The following is an 18,345-nucleotide window of genomic DNA, read 5'->3' as shown; positions in this document are numbered from 1 at the left end:
TGGGTACCGAGCATGGTATCGAGCCTCTCCGTGGCATAAGCGCTGCCGCATCATCCTCAGCCAGGGATGGAGTGAATACAAGAGTTGTGTATTCGAATACGAATACGAATACTTCAAATTCCAACAAATACGAATACGAATTCGAATACACTGAAATTGTTTTAATTCGAATACAAATATTGATACTTCTTGAAAATATTCATGAATACATTCATGAATACTTTTCACCGAAAAATACCGTCATGACGTTACTGGCTACAGCACTGTTTTAAAGTTACGTTACAGATAAATGATCTCACGAACCTGCAGTATATACGACCACTACACGTCCGCTGAGGAGGCTGGAGTTGTAAGGAACAACGGTTGTTATTTTTTATAATAAATTTTGAAGTATATTTGTCAGATTACTCACAGATTACTTTTCCCTTGTATTCGAATACGAATGAGAAGACTTTGATATCTATCAATAATTATTCGAATACAAATACGAATACACCCAAATACTGTATTTGAATGTATTCGAATACGAATACCGAATACGAATATTCCATCCCTGTCCTCAATACATCACTTTCTCTCTCATATGCCAGCTATTTACTATTTGAAATTGTGTATTTCATACTCTCTATACACTAAATAAGTCTATTTAGTCCTATGAATATGTCGCTTTTTTAGAATAATGGCAAAGAGTTATATAAATTCCATATCACGTGACATTTTTTTTTTTTTTTTAGTTCCGACTTTGTCAGCGATCAAGACACTGTCACCTCTGTGGGTTAGCTTGGTTAGCTATCAGGTAGTTTAGTTACCTAGCGGGTAGTCTAGTTAGCTAGCGGGTAGTTTAATTAGCTAGCAGGCGCCGTCTGGGAGCCCTGTACCCAGAGGCAACTGAGTCAGTTAGGCGCGTCCCTCCACTTTGTCAAGGTGCTCTACACGCACCCGTAACTACCTGTACTCGTTTTCACTAGAATGGAACCTCCTTAAAGACTTGTGTGTTTCCGTCATCCCTCAAGTACATACACACAACCTACAACCTCCTCACCTCCATACTCGATGACAGCTACTCCAACGCCTGTCCTTACCTCGAAGGCTAGATTTGGCATTGCTGTGGCCCCGAGCGGCCCCCACCCAAACTGACCATTAGTATGTTATGTGTCAGCCTATAGTGAACTGTTTTTTTTGTGTGTGTTTTTTACTTCTGGATTCCGGATTACAGGTTATTGTTTGATAGCAAATGTTCTAAAACGGTAGCCTACTTGTCGGATTTTTTTTTTTTCTTTTTTTTACATTGCTCGTAAGTTAAAGGTTTGCGTCTATGTATGATGTTTATGACCACCGAGTGCCGAATGTACGCGGGCCCGTATCTACCTCGTGAACAGACCCTTTCTGGCTAAAAGCAACATGAGATGTTTAGTCTCCTGAATATTTCGTTCATGGCTGTACTTTGCTTTCTAGCATCTCTAGTATAATTTAATTTGATGTTAGATGGGTAATATTTCTGAAGGTGTGGTTGTTTCTACTTCTGATGGTCATAAAGTAAGTGTTTTATACACACGGTGCAGCGGTAGGCAACACCGAAACTGATAAAAGTTCTTCCACAAACTGTAAAGCGTTCCCGTTGTGAACTGACAGCTAATACGGTCCATTGAAACTACATCAAGTGGCCGCCATGCCCCCGCATTTTAATGAGGCTGGCCGTAAGAGTCATTTTGAAATTCGCTTCCTAATTACATAATCAAATTGTTCCTACTGATTTATAGATCTAGCTGTTGCAAACGCGAATCTCTTGTCCTCAAACATACTAATTCCCGGTTTACTCTGGTGGACAATACACCTGACTGCATTCGGGACAACTAAACGTGTGAGGCAGTTAAGAAACATTTTTTTTAATTTAAGCAATCTTACATTTTTTTATTTGTGACTTAAGTGAGGGACCTGTGTGTGTGTGTGTGTGTGTGTGTGTGTGTGTGTGTGTGTGTGTGTGTGTGTGTGTGTGTGTGTGTGTGTGTGTGTGTGTGTGTGTGTGTGTGAACCAAAGAGAGAGAGAGAGAGAGAGAGAGAGAGAGAGAGAGAGAGAGAGAGAGAGAGAGAGAGAGAGAGAGAGAGAGAGAGAGAGAGAGAGAGAGCACGGGTGTGATCTCTTTCAAGGGCCAGGTCATTCCTCCTGTTCACTGTACGTGTTTTATCAGGTCTCGGGTCTGTACTCCCTCACACCTGCTGACCCAATTTAGGCGACAGTTGTCACAACAATGGTGATGAAAAACTCATCATGAAAAGACATATTTTCTGAGAGAAGCGAAGATGCAGCTAAAGTGTGTGTTTCCTCCTCCAGGATATCCCAGCCCGTTGATCCTGGGTCCAAGCTCCCCCCCGCGAGCTGATCAGGTAACAACGAAGTCATACGAGCCCGTGGGTCTGACGATGGGTGGCGGGGGTCTTTTGCAGTTGGGGTGACAGCTTATTGGAACAGCCTGCAAATAACGGCAAGACATATTAACACGCTGATTACACTTTATCGTGTTAACACACACACACACACACACACACACACACACACACACACACACACACACACACACACACACACACACACACACACACACACACATGATTGGAAGGATTACGAAGAAAACCTAATAGTCTTAAAATTGGCAAATCAATTGACAAAGAAGCATGCTAGATAACTCACACAAAGCAACGTCATATGAATAAAAAAATATATACTGAAAGCGCAAACTGCAAACAAACAAACAGTGAAGTTTTCAGTATAGCATACATAGAGTTGGAGGCATTTCGCAGGAAGTTACAATTCATTAAACATACACTAGTAACATGTCATGTACGATTTTATTTGTAATGGCTTTGATGACGATGATGGTATAAGGAAGAAGTAAGGATGCTACCACCCCACTCTCACCCCTGCCTTTTGTTAAACGGTTTGCTCCTTTCAGAAGAGTTTCTCACCACTTTAGGCGATTTAGCTGGTGTTCCGTTCAAGATGACGAGTATTTTTTCTGGAAAAAAAGTAAGATACGTAGAGTTGTCAGCATTTCACACGAAATAACAATTCATTAATATACACTAATAACAACGGGAATATTAATTAGTACAGAAAACAGGTTACAGCTAAACATGATAGTGTGGCTGAATTTGATGCAGGAAAGACAAAAGAGTTACATAGGTCCCTCCTAATACTGCCACACAGAGGGTGTCTGACCTGGAAGAGTTTCTGTTCTCTGTACTCGTTGATGGGGACGCAGGGGTATTGCTGTTGTTATTTGTCATGATATAAAAAATCTAGTCATCTTGTATAAAACGTTCATGAGAATATTTGTATACAATAAAATCAGTAGTAGCTGATAAAAAAAAAGGAAAATATGATCAAGAAAAGCATTTCAGCACCCCATCAGTCCCAAAATTTGCCTCCTCGGTCCGCTGAGTCTTCTTACAATCTTGCTGCTCACTAGTCTATAAAAGAAGGGTCAATTCATAAGTCAGTCCTCACCTGCTGGTACAAAAGTGCCGGAGGGCCGCAGCGCCACCATGGGCACCATCGCGGCCACCAGCACCAGCAAACAGGTTACTCTCATGGCTCAGGGTCGGGCAGGGCGGCCGAGGTGTGAGGACGCAGCAGTGACGACCCGGATGACGCGAGCTCCCGAAGATATTTCGTCACCCTGAGGGAATATGACAGTTTAGGAGTGAAGAAAGTATCCACAGGAGCCACGGTCTTGCAAACCAAATGTCAATAGACCGTATAGGCCATAAGTTAGCAACTGGCACGCTTTACCCTTTGTTTATCAAGTTTTTTTACGGTTCCGGTGTTGCCTACCCCAGCACCGTGTGTGTAAAGCACTTATTTTAAGACCAGAAGTCGAAATAATCACACCTTCGAAAATAATACCCATCTTTTATCAAATCAAATTATACTTGAGATGCTAGAAAGCAATATGCAGTCATCAGCGAAAAATTCAGTAGACGAAACATCTCATGTTTCCTTTAGCCAGTACGGGATTGTTCACGAGGTAGATACGGGCCCGCGTACATTCGGCACTCAGTGGCCATATATACTATAAATAGAGGCAGGTACCGTGTCAGGACATTTGGCACCAAACAATAACTTGTGTTCCGGAACCCCGAAATAGAAAAAAAGACCAGAGTTCACAAGGAAAAGCAGCTCACAGTTCTCGGGGTGTGCATTTGAGGCGCTGCGTCTTTGGCCAACACCGTCTGTTGCAGCACAGCGAACCAAACACACGGACTGAAGATACAGATTCATTTAGTTTAATTAATACAATCAAACATAGGAAATGGGATAGATAATGCCAATGAGAAGTTGGTGCATGCAGTTGACTAACGTTAATTAAAAATAGACGTTTAGATTTAGAATAAATAATTAATAATTTCAAGCCCTTCGAGCTTGCCCTAGATGATGTCCTAAAAGGCTGACCAGCAGTGTTGCCGCGGGGCCGGAGGTGTATTCCTCACCTGAGACGGCGGCAGCAAACCTCCTCGCCCAGTTGACGCGCTGGTAATACCGCCTTGTGGGACCCGTCGCCTGCACCTGCTGGCCTGGGGAAGCGCATTGCCCTTATAAACTTCTGGGAACTTGGCGCAGGTGAAAGTTGAGAGAGAGAGAGAGAGAGAGAGAGAGAGAGAGAGAGAGAGAGAGAGAGAGAGAGAGAGAGAGAGAGAGAGAGAGAGAGGGTTGGAGAGCGGGCGGGCGGGTGTGTGTGTGTGTGTAACAGAGAGAGAGAGAGAGAGAGAGAGAGAGAGAGAGAGAGAGAGAGAGAGAGAGAGAGGGTGGGGGGGGGAGGGGCAGGTGTGATGTCTTTCAAGGGACAGTCATTCCTCCTGTTCACTGTACGTATTTTATTAGGTCTCAAATCTGCACACATCCCTCACATCTGCCGACCAAATTTAGGCGACAGTTGCCACAACAGTGATGATGAAAAATTTGTGTATCGTACAAGCTCTGATTCAGTTCATCATGGAAACATATATTTTGAGAGAAGTGAAGATGCAGCTAGTGTGTGTTTACTCCTCCGGGATATCCCAGTCCGTTGATCCTGGGACCAAGCTCCTCCCCGCGAGCTGATCAGACAACGAAGTCATACGTGCCCGTGGGTCTGACGATGCGTGGCGGGGGTCTTTTGCATTTGGGGTAACAGCTAAATGGAATACCCTGCAAATAAGTGCAAGACATATTAACACGCTGGTAACACTTTATCATGTTAAGCCACACACACACACACACACACACACACACACACACACACACACATATGATAGGAATGATTACAAATTATAAGTAGGCTTCATTAGGTTTAAAATTGGCAGTTCATTTAACAAAGAAGCATGCTAGATAACTCACGCAGAGCAACGTCATATGAATAAAGAAAATATATATTGAAAGCGCAAACTGCAACAAACTAACAGTGAAGTTTTCAGTAAAGCTTGTAATCCGTCATCTACCATATTATTTGTAATGGCTATGATGACGATGATGGTATGAGGATGAAGTAAGGATGCTACCAGAACGGGCTGGGCCGACCATCAGGCCCCACCGGGAAGAAGCCTTGGGCCGACCATCAGGATCCACCGGGAAGAAGCCTTCCGGCGCAGTAGGCCACGACGAAAAAAATAAATAAATAAATAAACTCTCACTGCTGCCTTTTGTTAAACGGTTTGCTCCTTTCAGAAAAGTTGCTTACCACTTTAGGACGGGTAGCACGTGTTCCGTTCCAGATGATGCCTTGAAAGGAACCTAGAAGGAGAGAGACACATAGTTGTAAGCATTTCAAGTGAAACTACAGTTCATTAAATCTACACCAATAATAGCGACTGCTACATTAGATAAAAAATTAAAAAAACGTTAAAGTTAAGGATGACAATGGGGTAGAATAGGATGAAGGAAAAACAAAAGGGTAACTTAGATCTCGCTTAATATTGCCACACAGAGAGCGTCTGGCCTGGAAGTGCTTGTGTTCCCAATACTCGCTGATAGGAACGCAGAGGTGTTTATTGCTATCTGTCATGATCTAAAAATCTTGGTATCTATTGCAATTGTATAATGCGCTCATGCGATTTTTTACATAAGATGAAATCAGTAAGCTGCCTTAAAATGAACAAAGGGAAATATGATCAACAAGAAAAGCATTCCAGCACCCCATCAGTCCCGAAGTTTGCCTCCTCGGGGGCGTTTTGTAGCAATTTTGCTGCTCATTGTCTGGAAAGGAAGGAGGTCAGTACGTAAGGAAGAGTGGCCTCAATCCTAACCTCTTGGAGCAGTGGTGGCGGGCCCGAGCGCCAGCATGAGCACCATCGTGGCCACCAGCACCAGCAAACAGATTACTCTCATGGTTCAAGGTCGGGCACGACGTCCGGGGTGTGAGGACGCAGCAGGGACGGCCCGGATGACACGAGGTTCCGAAGATGTGTCGTCACACTGAGGAACTAACAATTTAGGAATGTAGAACGTATCCTCAAGAGCCACGGCCTCGCAAACCAACAACCAGTTACAACACACGGAAACAGGCACACGCACTGGAGATACGGACGACGGAATATTTTATGATCATTCATTTGGTTTAATTAATGCAAAGATAGAAAATGTAAATGAAATATGAATAGTGAGTAATTTCAAGTCCTTCGTGCATGCCTAACACATTGTCGTAAAAGACTATTCAGCAGTGCTGCCGCGGGGCCGGAGGTGTATTCCTCACCTTCCAGGAAGGAGACGGCGGCAGCAATCCTCCTCGCTCAGTTGACGCGCTGGTAATGCCGCCCTGTGGGACCCGTCGCCTGCACCTGTTGGCTCAGAGAAGCGCATTTCCGCTGCATACTTCAGGGACCTTTGCGTGGGTGTAAGATTAGAGAGAGAGAGAGAGAGAGAAAACACGGATGTGGTCTCTTTCAACGGTTAGTCATTCCTCCTGTTCACTGTACGTGTTTTATTAATTTTCGGATCTGTACTCCCTCACACCTGCCGACCAAATTTAGGCGACAGTTGCCACAACGATGGTGATGGAAAAACTCGTATATCGTAGTACATCATGGGAATATATATTTTCTGAGAGAAGCCAAGATGCAGCTAGTGTGTGTTTTCTCCTCAAGATTATCCTAGCAAGTTGATCCTGTGACCAGGCTCCTCCCTGCGAGCTGATCGGGCAAAGCGAAAATGACCCCTGCGTCTGACGATGCGTGGACGGGGTCTTCTGCACTTGCGGTGACAAGAAAATGGAACGGCCTGGAAATGAGAGGAAGACATTAACAGGCTGGTAGCACTTATTCTCATTATATTTTATTTGCAATGACTATAATGACGATCATGGTTTAATAATGAAATGAGGATAATAACACCCCACGCACTGTTGTCTATTGTCAAACAATTTGCTCCTCTCAGCATAGTTTCTTACCACTCTTGAATATTTAGAACGTTTTCCGTTCAAGGCGGCTATGTGGAGTCTACCACCAAGACCTAAAGAAGAAAGATACACAGTTGTAAGCATTTCACATAAAACAACAATTCATTAAATCTACACTAGTAATGGCGAGTGTTACCTCGTATGAAAAAAAAACATATTACAGCTAAACTTGACAGCGGGGTTATAAGATGAAGGAAAACACAAATTAATCAGACCCCTCTTAATATCACCACAGACACAGTGTAGAACCTGGAAGTGTTTTGTGTTCCCTGTACTCGTTGGAAGAGACGCAGAGACGTTCATGAGATTATTTTTATTCAATAAAACCAGTAAACTGACGTCAGTAAAAGCTGAGAAAAAAAGAAAGGAAAATATGATGAAAAAAAATGCATTGACGACCCATCAATCGAAGTATATATATATATATATATATATATATATATATATATATATATATATATATATATATATATATATATATATATATATATATATATATATACATAGCTATATATATTATTTTTTTTTTTTTTTCATTTATTTATTTTTGTCTGTTTGTTTTAGTAATCTGTATACACGGTTGTAATACAGCATGAAAATTAACTTCTTCTATTAAAGGAAAAGTTTATATACCGGTAGGCTACCTGTGGTGTACGTGTCGTCTGCAAGATTTTTCAGATTTTCTTCCCGTATGGCACGCCTGGCAGGCCCGGGGCAGGGGTGATGCAGCACCAAGGCAGCACGTCCCAGCAGCGCAACGTTTCAGACTTTCAGTTTGGAATTTTCCCGGTGATCCACCGAAACCTCCAAAGGGGGACGGGGAGTTTGGCGTTTCCGAGACTCATGATTATTATTTTTTTTTTTTTTTACAGCTATGGAGACAGTGCAAGGGCGTAATGAAAAAAAAATGAAAAAAGGCCCGCTACTGACTGCTCCAGAAAAGAGGTTAAAGGAGTGTTCGAAATCAGAGGTCAATTTCGGGAGGAGAGGTGTCCTGATACCCTCCTCTTGAAAGAGTTCAAGTCATAGGCAGGAGGAAATACAGATGAAGGAAGATTGTTCCAGAGTTTACCAGCGTGAGATACGCTGGTAAACGTACGCGTGAATCGTTAGAAAAACAAATACAATGTAATATGCCACAAAGACACAAGCAAACGCATCTTTTGTATGCATTTATATCATTATCAGACCTTCAAACATGTGACTTCAGAGCAATAAAGTAAATTATTTGATGCTTTAACTTGCGGATCAGTATCTAATAGAAGACCAATCAAGGCCAGGACAGAGAGCACGCTCCTGTCTACACGAAGCACCGCCTCGCTGCTGTTCTCTCGGCTCTCGGCCGCGGCCCAAAAGGTATCCGAATTTGGTACTCTTCAATCATTTGCAAAATCCTTTCTCTCTCTCTCTCTCTCTCTCTCTCTCTCTCTCTCTCTCTCTCTCACACACACACACACACACACACACACACACACACACACACACATGCACACCTCTGATAGCTCAGTCGGTAAAGCGTTGCGCTGCCAGGCTTCACGGCCTGACAGGCGGCGGTTCGAGCCCCGCTCAGGCCGAGATTTTCCGCTGATTAAAGAGTGGTTGCTGTCCCCACTTGAGCAAGGGGGATGGGGTGTGAGGTGTATGAGGTCCTGGCAGTATCCAGAGTTAGACTAATGAGCCTTTTAGTTGCTCTAATCGGGAGGGTACTTGCTGGCGATTGCGAGTCCAACTCGTGATCAGGCTGTGGTGAAACACACACACACACATTGAAGATGTTTGTAGTACAATCATTAGTCTGGGAACCTTAAAAGGATGGCGGGGTTCAACCATCTACTTTAATAAGTTTGCAAACCCAGTGAACAAATGAAGCAGCAAACCAATGAATGAATCCCTCCCAAGTCTCCCCACGAAACTTGAGTTCGACCCTCCTCCAGTTGTCATCTTCCATTTACTCGTGGACTATCCCTGGAGAAGGATCGCTTGATCACCTTTTCTTTCGTTTGTTTTCTTTTAATCTTCTTCCTCTCTTCTCCTCCATTTTCAAGAAGGGACTATCGACACTTCGCTAACACGTTTAACTTTTCTGTTTGGATCTTTTCACTTTTGCGGAGTTTTTTTCTCCCGGAGCTTTTCCGTAAACTTTGCCCTTCACTGACGCCTATGATGTAAAAGACATCCCTCATTGCGTTATTCATGTTCTCTCGTGGTTGGTCTCTTTTTGCCAATAATTTCTTTAGCTTAAAATTTTGCGTCTTTCCTCCCTCTCTCCCCACTGTTTTCATTCTCCTTTCTCCAGAAGTGTCTGTTCCTCCCTTACTCAACACCCATCACTGTCCACAGGCGTCGTCTCCTCCATCCTCGAGATTGGGTGAGTATTTTATGTACTACATTATGATTCGGGAATTCAACATTTGGCCTTCTGTTACGAATGGTTTTAAGTAATGACAGTATTTATCGACCAACTTCAGTATTTGATGTTGAGTGTGCTGTGCTTTAGCTAGCCCATAAATAGTGTGGAGACGGGAGTGAGTATATACGTATATGGAGATTTGATGGGAGTTGTAGATAATAGGGCCGCCTAGACCTGTTGTTTATATCCCTCGTCCCGCAACAAACAACGATCATTTCTTTGGATAGGTTAGCTTGTTGCTTTGGGTAAGTCGTGTTTTTGGTTATGTTTAGCAGTCTTGAGTTCGACTTTTCACCGCTAAAACAGTACCCGATCGTTTCTTATCTAATTACTCTGAACAAAATCAACCACTGGAGTGAATTGGGGTGGCAAACTTATTTATAATTATCATTGGTAAAGATTCGTTTTGGTACCGTGCCAGCATCTCATTACCTACCTTATGAAACATCAGTAGCCCTTCATATATCTTTTCTACAAACCTTCAACAGTCATGGAAACGCTTTGAAAATCCAATTCAAGGACTTTTTGTTTTACTCTTGAAAATAAGGAATAATGTTGACGAAAACGCGTCGCCTCCTCTGGCGGCGGCCGCGGCGACGCTGCAGCCGGTGTTGCGAGAAATACCTCCTCGCTGAAATAAATCACATATACATTTTGCGGGGGTCTCTGGTTAGAAGGGGGGGTCGAGGGGGGCGCATCCCCCCCCGTTAGTATGTCGTAAAGTTCGGTTGGAGTAGTTTGAATATGCTCCCCGCCCCTAAACCTTCTGCGAGCTATTTTGCGGCTGCGGCGGCTGCAGCGTCGCCGCGGCCGCCGCCAGAGGAAGCGACGCGTTTCGTAAACATTATTCCCTCTTTTCAAGAGTAAAAAAATTCCTTGAATTGGATTTTGAAAGCGTTTCCATGACTGTTGAAGGTTTGTAGAAAAGATATATGAAGAGATACTGATGTTTCATAAAGTAGATAGAGATGCTGGCACGGTACTAAAACGAATCTTTACCGATTACTCTGTCTCATTTTTGTTATCTTTAGCTCATCTTTCAATCACGAATAATATATTGAATATCTCAAGCTGCTAGGGGCTCCCGGCTCTCGACCCCGCCGGCAAAACTTGTTCATGGGGATGGTCCCAAATAGGAATAAAAATTAATGCGATATGGGAAATCGAAATCCAACAAATTCATAACAATCGCATCAAGGGAAAACAGGTCTGGAAGGTTCGAAGTCTCTAATCTTATCGAATCGCTCAAAGAAGTTAAAAATTCATGTAAATGTTATAGGCAGGGTATAGATTAATAAGAATTTGTACTCACTAAAGTATTAAGTTATTGTTAGAATATAGGTAAAAAAAAAAAGCGAGAATGCAAGGTAGAACTCGTAGTATCGGCACCAAAACAAGAACCCGAGGTGAACCTTTAGGGACGGCAATGTGCCGCCACCTCAGACGAAGAGAATCTATCTGCTATAGAAGTCACAAAAGTCCACTGTTCCGTGATAAGTACCTTTGAGTATAACTTCTGACTAGCAGTTTATCGTAGTAGAAATATCAAATGGCGTTACGATATGTGACTATTCAAACAAGTAAGAACAGCGGGCAGTAGCAGTTGTCAGTCCGTTTTTTTTTTTTACAGTGCATGGTAGACATAGGGGTGGTGATGCGACTATATCTTATAGTACCGTGAGTACCACTCTGGCCCATTCTAATCATTATTTGTAGTACCTTTGACGCACGAAGAGTGGCTTGGCAGTCGCGCGAGAAAGATAATACATGTACGGGATTAATTACTGACAAACTCAAACCCTTGTTCCATATTAACACTATTTTTCTAATGTAATCCTAAAATTTTGCGACTTCTTCCATCCCAACACCTCAACCCTTAAAAAGTCTTCTAGTTTAATAGAGCTGAACTGTTTTTTTTTTTTTTTTTTTTTTTTTGGAGGGGGGGAGACAGGATATTTTGCTGGTTTCCTGGTCTAGCCATTATACTTATTACTTTGTCATTCTCTAAATCTAGTAGCCATTTTATAGTACTTACCTATGCACGATGGTACGAGTTTGTTCTTGTTCATAGTGAGCGGGTGAGCACACTCGAAGCAGTACGTGTGAAGCATGACTCGCCCTTGTTAAAAAGTGAAGGGTAAAATCATAAGTTTCAGAGATCCTACTGCTTGCAAATGGATGGGGTCTGAGTAACTTTGATGTATGTATTCTGTAAAATATGAGTAACCCAGTTGGAGAGTGACGGAGCTAAAGTAACGGTGTCTGGCTGCCGAACCCTACAAAGACTATTCCATAAAATCAATAACATCTGCAGCATGCCAGTGATAGGAACGCCTTGCTGGTAGTTGGTGCTGTTAGAGTATGCTTGACTTTCTATCAACACGACAGCCATGACATCATTAAAGCAAAACCAGGCGAGGTGTCACTTTTCAGGGAAGCCTAGGATGACGCTGCCTGTACATGGAATCTCGTTTTATTTGAATTAGGTAGCCATAAAGTTGATTGTTAACCCATATCTTTTCGTTCATCGGTGCCTGTAGTTGATGCCTAAGAAGCCCTTGTGTGGCTGGTCTCTCCATATAACTCTTTGATTTATATGTTTTAAGCTTTATTACGGATCTGAGCTTTTTCCTGTCGGTTAATCTTTCACTTTCATTACAGTGTGCGTCGCAGACATTACATCAGCGGGCCCAAGCGACCTACCTTGTCAGACCCTTCTCACCCCCACCGACCCCCACCAAGGAGCGTACTGAGGCGCCCGGAACTAGTATGGTGAGTCCTAAGAGATGCTGCTGTTGATGTGCATACTCAAGATGTTAATTGCAATGAAGTCCCTTTGTGGTACGTAGGAGTTAGTTATGCTTGCTCTTATTTCTAGAGGAGGAGACAAGCGTTCATACTCAGTCAGATGCAGAACATTAAGAGGAATAAGTCGAAGGGTTTACTTAACAAATAAAACCAATAATAATGAAAAGCGAATGGTGAGTAAAAATAACTGATAAGAAGTGAACCCGGACAGGCATTGCGGGAAGTGGCTAAAAACAAAAGTATATGAAGACGTTACGAAGAGGCGAAGGGAATATGTATGAAGATATGATAAAATGTATGACGGGTGGAAATAAGGATAGGATAGAAAGGAAGAAAAAGGAGCAAAGTCAGGATCTAGATAACCCTTAGAGAAGAGGAAGAGGCGGAAGAATGAACTTGAAAGGGCATTGCAGAGAAAGGATAAGATAGGAGCATTGCAGAGCCAGAGAGAAACGATACCATTGCACCACGGAGGAAGGGCAGTAAATGATATAGAAGTCTTTGAAAGGAGAGAAGGACGAAATGGATGACGGGAGCATGTAGGATATTGTACCGAAAGGAGGAATAGGAGGGAAGGAAGGGAATGACATGGCAGGCATTGTAGGGATAGAAAAGTACGGGTGGGGAAGAAAAGACAAGGAAAGAAATAAGGAAAATTGAGAGGTGGGAGAGAGATGGGTAGGACAGGGAAAGAAAAAGGGGGAAAGTTGGAAGGATGGATGGGAAAGAAAAGAAAGGGAAATAAATAGAAGAGAGAAAAATGCATAAAAGGAGAGGAAAAGAAAAAAAACAATCTAAATTCATTTAATGCCTGCCACTATTCCTGCAAATTGGACCTTAATGATGAGTTTGAATAAGTTATTTTCACCTTGGCAACTGTAAATACTTTACCCACTTTCTGACATAGGTGTGAGGGTTGTTGAACAGAGTTAGTCTTTAAGGGATTGATGCATCCTCGAAAAAGTCTCGGGCCCCAGAAGGAAGGGGTTGCAACTGGGTGTTTAGTATAGTAAATGTCAATACAAAAAAATATAAATGGATATTATTAGATTTGATTGACATTATCTATAAAAAATTTAAAGTATATTTGCATAATTGAAATATTTGCCCTCAATAATTTTTTTTGATACTTGTGCAAATTAGTCTGGGCTGTAGGTGAACTATTGACAGTTGGGGCATGCTCATCATCAGTTTGAATTAGTCACTAGTTACTGTAATTACTATAGTTCCTCTTTCATTTTTCTGCTTCCTAGCACTTGGAGCTTTATAATGTGCTTGTATACATTAGTTTTCAGCTTGGCTCCATTTTAAATTCCTAACATTTATTTTGACAGACAGTTATATCGATAGTTGAGCTGAGTCATAAAACTAAACACTTAAGACTCCACTGTGTCAGGCTAGTGGCATACCATCAGGGGAGAGTGAGGGGTACACGAAAATGTCTCTGGGGCCGCCACAGCAGGAGACCCTAAATTAATGTTTTTAATACAGTAAGTGAAACAAAACAGTATGCCAAAGGGTATTTCATTAGATGCCTCAATACATTTCTTATTCTTTATTTTAGTAGCATTTACAAAGTCATTTTATTGCATACTTTACTTCTATCTAGTATGTATATGTTCCCTGCTTTTCAGAATCTAATTTTATTGTAAAGCTTCTCACATTAATATAATAAACAAGCCTGTCACCTTTGGAAACTAACTGTCTGTCATTATTTTCAACCTTGATTGCCGAAGGCAACTATACAAAAATTGCCATCACATGAAAAATTTTAGACAAAAACCTGGAAATCACTGAAAAGTTACTTAGGCAATTATTTTGTTATTTCTTCAGCTCTGGCACAGCCTGGAGGGCGTGGCTGTCACTCCTGCATCCCAGATTCCTGACCTGGCGCAGTCTGGAAGGTGTGGCTGTCATTCCTGCATCCCAGATTCCTGCCCTGGCACAGCCTGGAGGGCGTGGCTGTCACTCCTGCATCCCAGATTCCTGCCAGTCTCTCCACCACGGGGACGTTGTGCATGTATTACATAAATTAGTTTTAGGCTATCAAAATTTTCGTAAATCAGACATGCTCAAATTGGGAGATTAGTTTAGACCCGTAAATTTAACCTTGAAAAAATCTGTCTGCAGGTGCAGACTAGAAACGTCTCCCAGAAGAGAGCTTCGGAATAGAAGACCATCACCGCACCTGGAGGCTTCTCTACTCATCTGTCTCTCCCAATGGTGTTATAAGTTTATGGTGTATCTCCGAAGCCTCCACATTCACCGCGTGATGGACGATGTGGGTTCGAATCCCCACGCTACCACCTGGGATTTTTCAGTCACCGCTGAGTGGCCTAAGACTACCCATCCTGGCAGTACCCAGAGATCGACGATAAAGAGCACCCGAACTCTAGAGGAAACCGTCCAAGTGAATCAAGAAGGAGTTCCGGGGGGCAGCATGAGCCAATGCAGGATGGCACCACTATAAACACTTGCCTGCACCACAACGGGCTGGGGCCAACCATCAGGCCCCACTACAAAGGCCTACCGGCGCCATAGACGAAGATGTAAAAAAAAATATTTTGTCAAAATACCAAATTTCCAAGTTTTCACACATTCCTTGCTTGTTCAGTCCTGGAGCCGTGGTCAGTGAGATTATGGAAGACTGTGACAGAGAGAGGGAGGGGTTATTGTAGCTCTACAGGTGTAGCATCTTTACTGCTTGAGTCCAATAATGAATAATATTCTGCTCCGGTTAGTGCAATTTATGTGTGAGGCATGATGTAGCAGCAAGTTCTTACAGCTATGAGTCCTGGCAAGCTGATTGGCTTAGGTTAATCAATATAGTAATGTCAGTCTTGTATAGAAGATGCCATGCTGGGCATTTAGGTTGTTGACCCCTAAACTTGTATACCATTGATGAACGATTCAACAAATCTTACATTGTGTTTGTTGGACAATCTTAGCGGTCTGATAGAAAATACCTCAAGCTGTTAATGCTACAAAGGATGATAAATTTAGGAGGGGCAGGGTACAGTTGGCTGGCAGCAGGAAAAGTAGGGTCCTTAATTGTTTGAATATGCAGTATTTACTCAACATAACCTATGGGCCATACTGTTTGATTTCAACTCCTTTTACTCATCTTTTTTTTTTTCATTTTGCTGCCAGCCAACTATACACTGGCTCCTCATAAATTCATCAATCCATGTTACATTATTTTGCAGCTTAAGGTATTTCCTACCAGACTACTAAAAATATCAGCAAACATGTGTAAAATTTGTATAATCTTTCATTAAGGCTAGATATATAAGTTTAAGGGGTCAACTTTACCTAAATGCCCATCATGGCATGGGCACTTCTACACAAAACTGACATAACGTGACTATATAGAGTAACCTCAGCCAGTCAGCATCAATGCCAGGAATCAGGGCTGGGAGAGCTAGCTGGCTGTAAGACAATATACAAACCACACAAAAAATTGCACTGACCAGAGCAGAGTATTGGACTGCAGGAAAGATGCTGCACCTGTAGAGTGACAATAGACATCTCCCTCCTTCTCTGTCCCAGCCTGCCATCTTATACTGCTGCCTTGTTAGCTTCCTTTCACCTCTGCCATGCCATCACTGGACTCCAACAAACCACCTGAGGAAAGTAAATGGAGTTAGTACCAATAAAGAGCATGCAAAAGAGCTTATGAAGTAAGATATTTACCTGAAGCCTTGACATGATATTAATGTCCAGCAGCTGGGAGCTTCAGAAACGGCAATCCTCTAGACAAGAATTTTCTCAAACCATTACGTCACAATTGGACTAAGTGTGTTTTCCACAATCAGTTCTTTAGACATTATTGAAGTGAAATAAAGCCATTCACATCTGATGCCTATTGTCTTCAACCTTGCTTGACCTTCATGGAAGGCAAAAGCAGGACAGTATTCAAGTTATTTATGGATACTGAACAGTACTGCCAGTAGACTTTTCCTAGTGGGGCTGATAATTGACCAAGCCTGTTTTGGCGCAGGCAAGTGTTTATAATGGTGCCATCTTGATTTAGCTCATGCTGCCCCCAGAAGCTCATCTTTGAGCCTCTCTTTAGAGGGAATCTAGAGTCGGGTTTGATAGGTAGTCTTAGGCCACTCAGCAGTGACTGAAAAATCCCAGCTGTGCAGCTGGCTGGACTCAAACTAGCGTCCTCCTGGATACGGTGCCAGCAAGAGTGGAAATAAAGTCATGTCTTCACTTTCATCACTGCTGTTATATATCATAGTGTGTTTATAATAAATTATTTTGATACTGTCCTGCCTGTCTTGGTACCTTCAATGAATACCAAGCATGAAATAACAAATCTGATTTGAATGGCTTAGCAATAACCATCTCTAAATAATTGATTGCTGAGAAGACAAACTGCAACATCATGACATGAAACTAAACCCTCCTGAAGCTCCCATTTTCTAAGCATGGAGGTTCTGGATGCTGCAGGACACTATTACTGTGTCAAGGCTTCAGGTAACACAAGCTTCTGTTAGCTGTTCTGCAGAAGATGTCACCTACTGTATACGAAAATAAATTAAAAAGGATGAGAGTTTACACTAGATTTCCAAATAGTATGATCAAAAAAGTCCAATTCACCAGAATGAGTTACAAAAGAAAATAACCTTGTAGTGGGAGAATAAGCTGTACACAATAATGAAAAATGGTGAATGAAAAACTGAGTTACATGTGTGAATATCAAATAGCTTATCCCATAGGTTAAATATATTGAGTATGTGCTGCATATTCAAATAGTATGAGCTCACGTCTCGAATAAAAATACAAACTATTCAGGGCCCTCCACCAGCCAACTATACCCTTCCCCTTCATAACTCTCTACCCACAGTATAAGGTGGTCACTAAAGTTAGTCAACTTTTAACCCGGTAGCTGCAGGGATCTTGTTTCTTAAAGGGCCCTCTAAGTGAGAAAAATGAGAAAAAATCCTCTCACACAAGCCATTTCATAATATATATCAATGCATTTGGGATCAGTTTATGCATCATCTATTTTGGGGGGTTTATATCATGACAAAAATTTGGCCCCTCGCTGTTACCAGGTTAACTCCTTTTCTTTAGTGAATTTATCACCCTATGCATCATTCACAGCTTAGGGTACTTTTTATCAGACAGTTTAAAATACCCAACAAGAACACATGTAAATTTTATGAGGTTAAGTTTAGGGCTCAACTTAATGTGGATGATACTTTTCTTAAGAGCTCAGTTTATTTCATCAGGCAAACCTATCATGGCCTTTGGGGGTGTCGACTTCTACATGAGACTGACTTAACATGACTATATGGAGTAAACTCAGCCAGTCAGCGACAATGCCAGGAATCAGGGCTGGGAGAACTGGCTGTGGGACCGTATACGTACCACACACAAAAAACTGTACTGACCAGACCTGAGTATTGGATTGTAGGGAAGCTGCATCTGTACAGTTACCATAGACCTTACCCTCTATCTCTCCTCTCCATCCCTGCCTTCCATCTTAACACGGCTGCTGCTGACTGACCACCATTCAGCATCCAGCACCTATGCCACACCATCACTAGATTCCAACAAACCACCTGAGGAAAGAAAATGGAGTTAAAAAAAAGTACCAAAACAAAGCTGAGATGTGTAAGAGGAAATGTAATAATATATGTAGTATGTGGTAGAGAGAGGGGCCTCTTTTTGTGCATATTTCCTTTA

At 42.2% G+C, this 18,345-nt stretch overlaps 2 long non-coding RNA genes across 2 annotated transcripts; one reads left to right on the top strand and one right to left on the bottom strand.

The window, feature by feature from the left end:
* Positions 1-4,857: 4,857 nt before the first annotated feature.
* On the bottom strand, positions 4,858-6,865 carry LOC126995490 (uncharacterized). The gene is made up of 4 exons (XR_007750339.1): positions 6,726-6,865; positions 6,280-6,456; positions 5,715-5,767; positions 4,858-5,185 (listed from the first exon to the last, which is right to left on the bottom strand). It is a non-coding gene; the product is annotated as an uncharacterized LOC126995490 (long non-coding RNA).
* A 2,522-nt stretch (positions 6,866-9,387) lies between these two features.
* On the top strand, positions 9,388-15,225 carry LOC126995492 (uncharacterized). Its single transcript, XR_007750340.1, has 3 exons — positions 9,388-9,795; positions 12,499-12,609; positions 14,479-15,225. It is a non-coding gene; the product is annotated as an uncharacterized LOC126995492 (long non-coding RNA).
* The last annotated feature ends 3,120 nt before the right edge of the window (positions 15,226-18,345 follow it).

Source organism: Eriocheir sinensis, chromosome 8 (assembly GCF_024679095.1).
Source record: "Eriocheir sinensis breed Jianghai 21 chromosome 8, ASM2467909v1, whole genome shotgun sequence".
NCBI classification, from domain to species: Eukaryota; Metazoa; Arthropoda; class Malacostraca; order Decapoda; family Varunidae; genus Eriocheir; species Eriocheir sinensis.
Note: the sequence above shows the minus strand (reverse complement) of the source record. Positions and strands in the feature narration are given on the sequence as shown.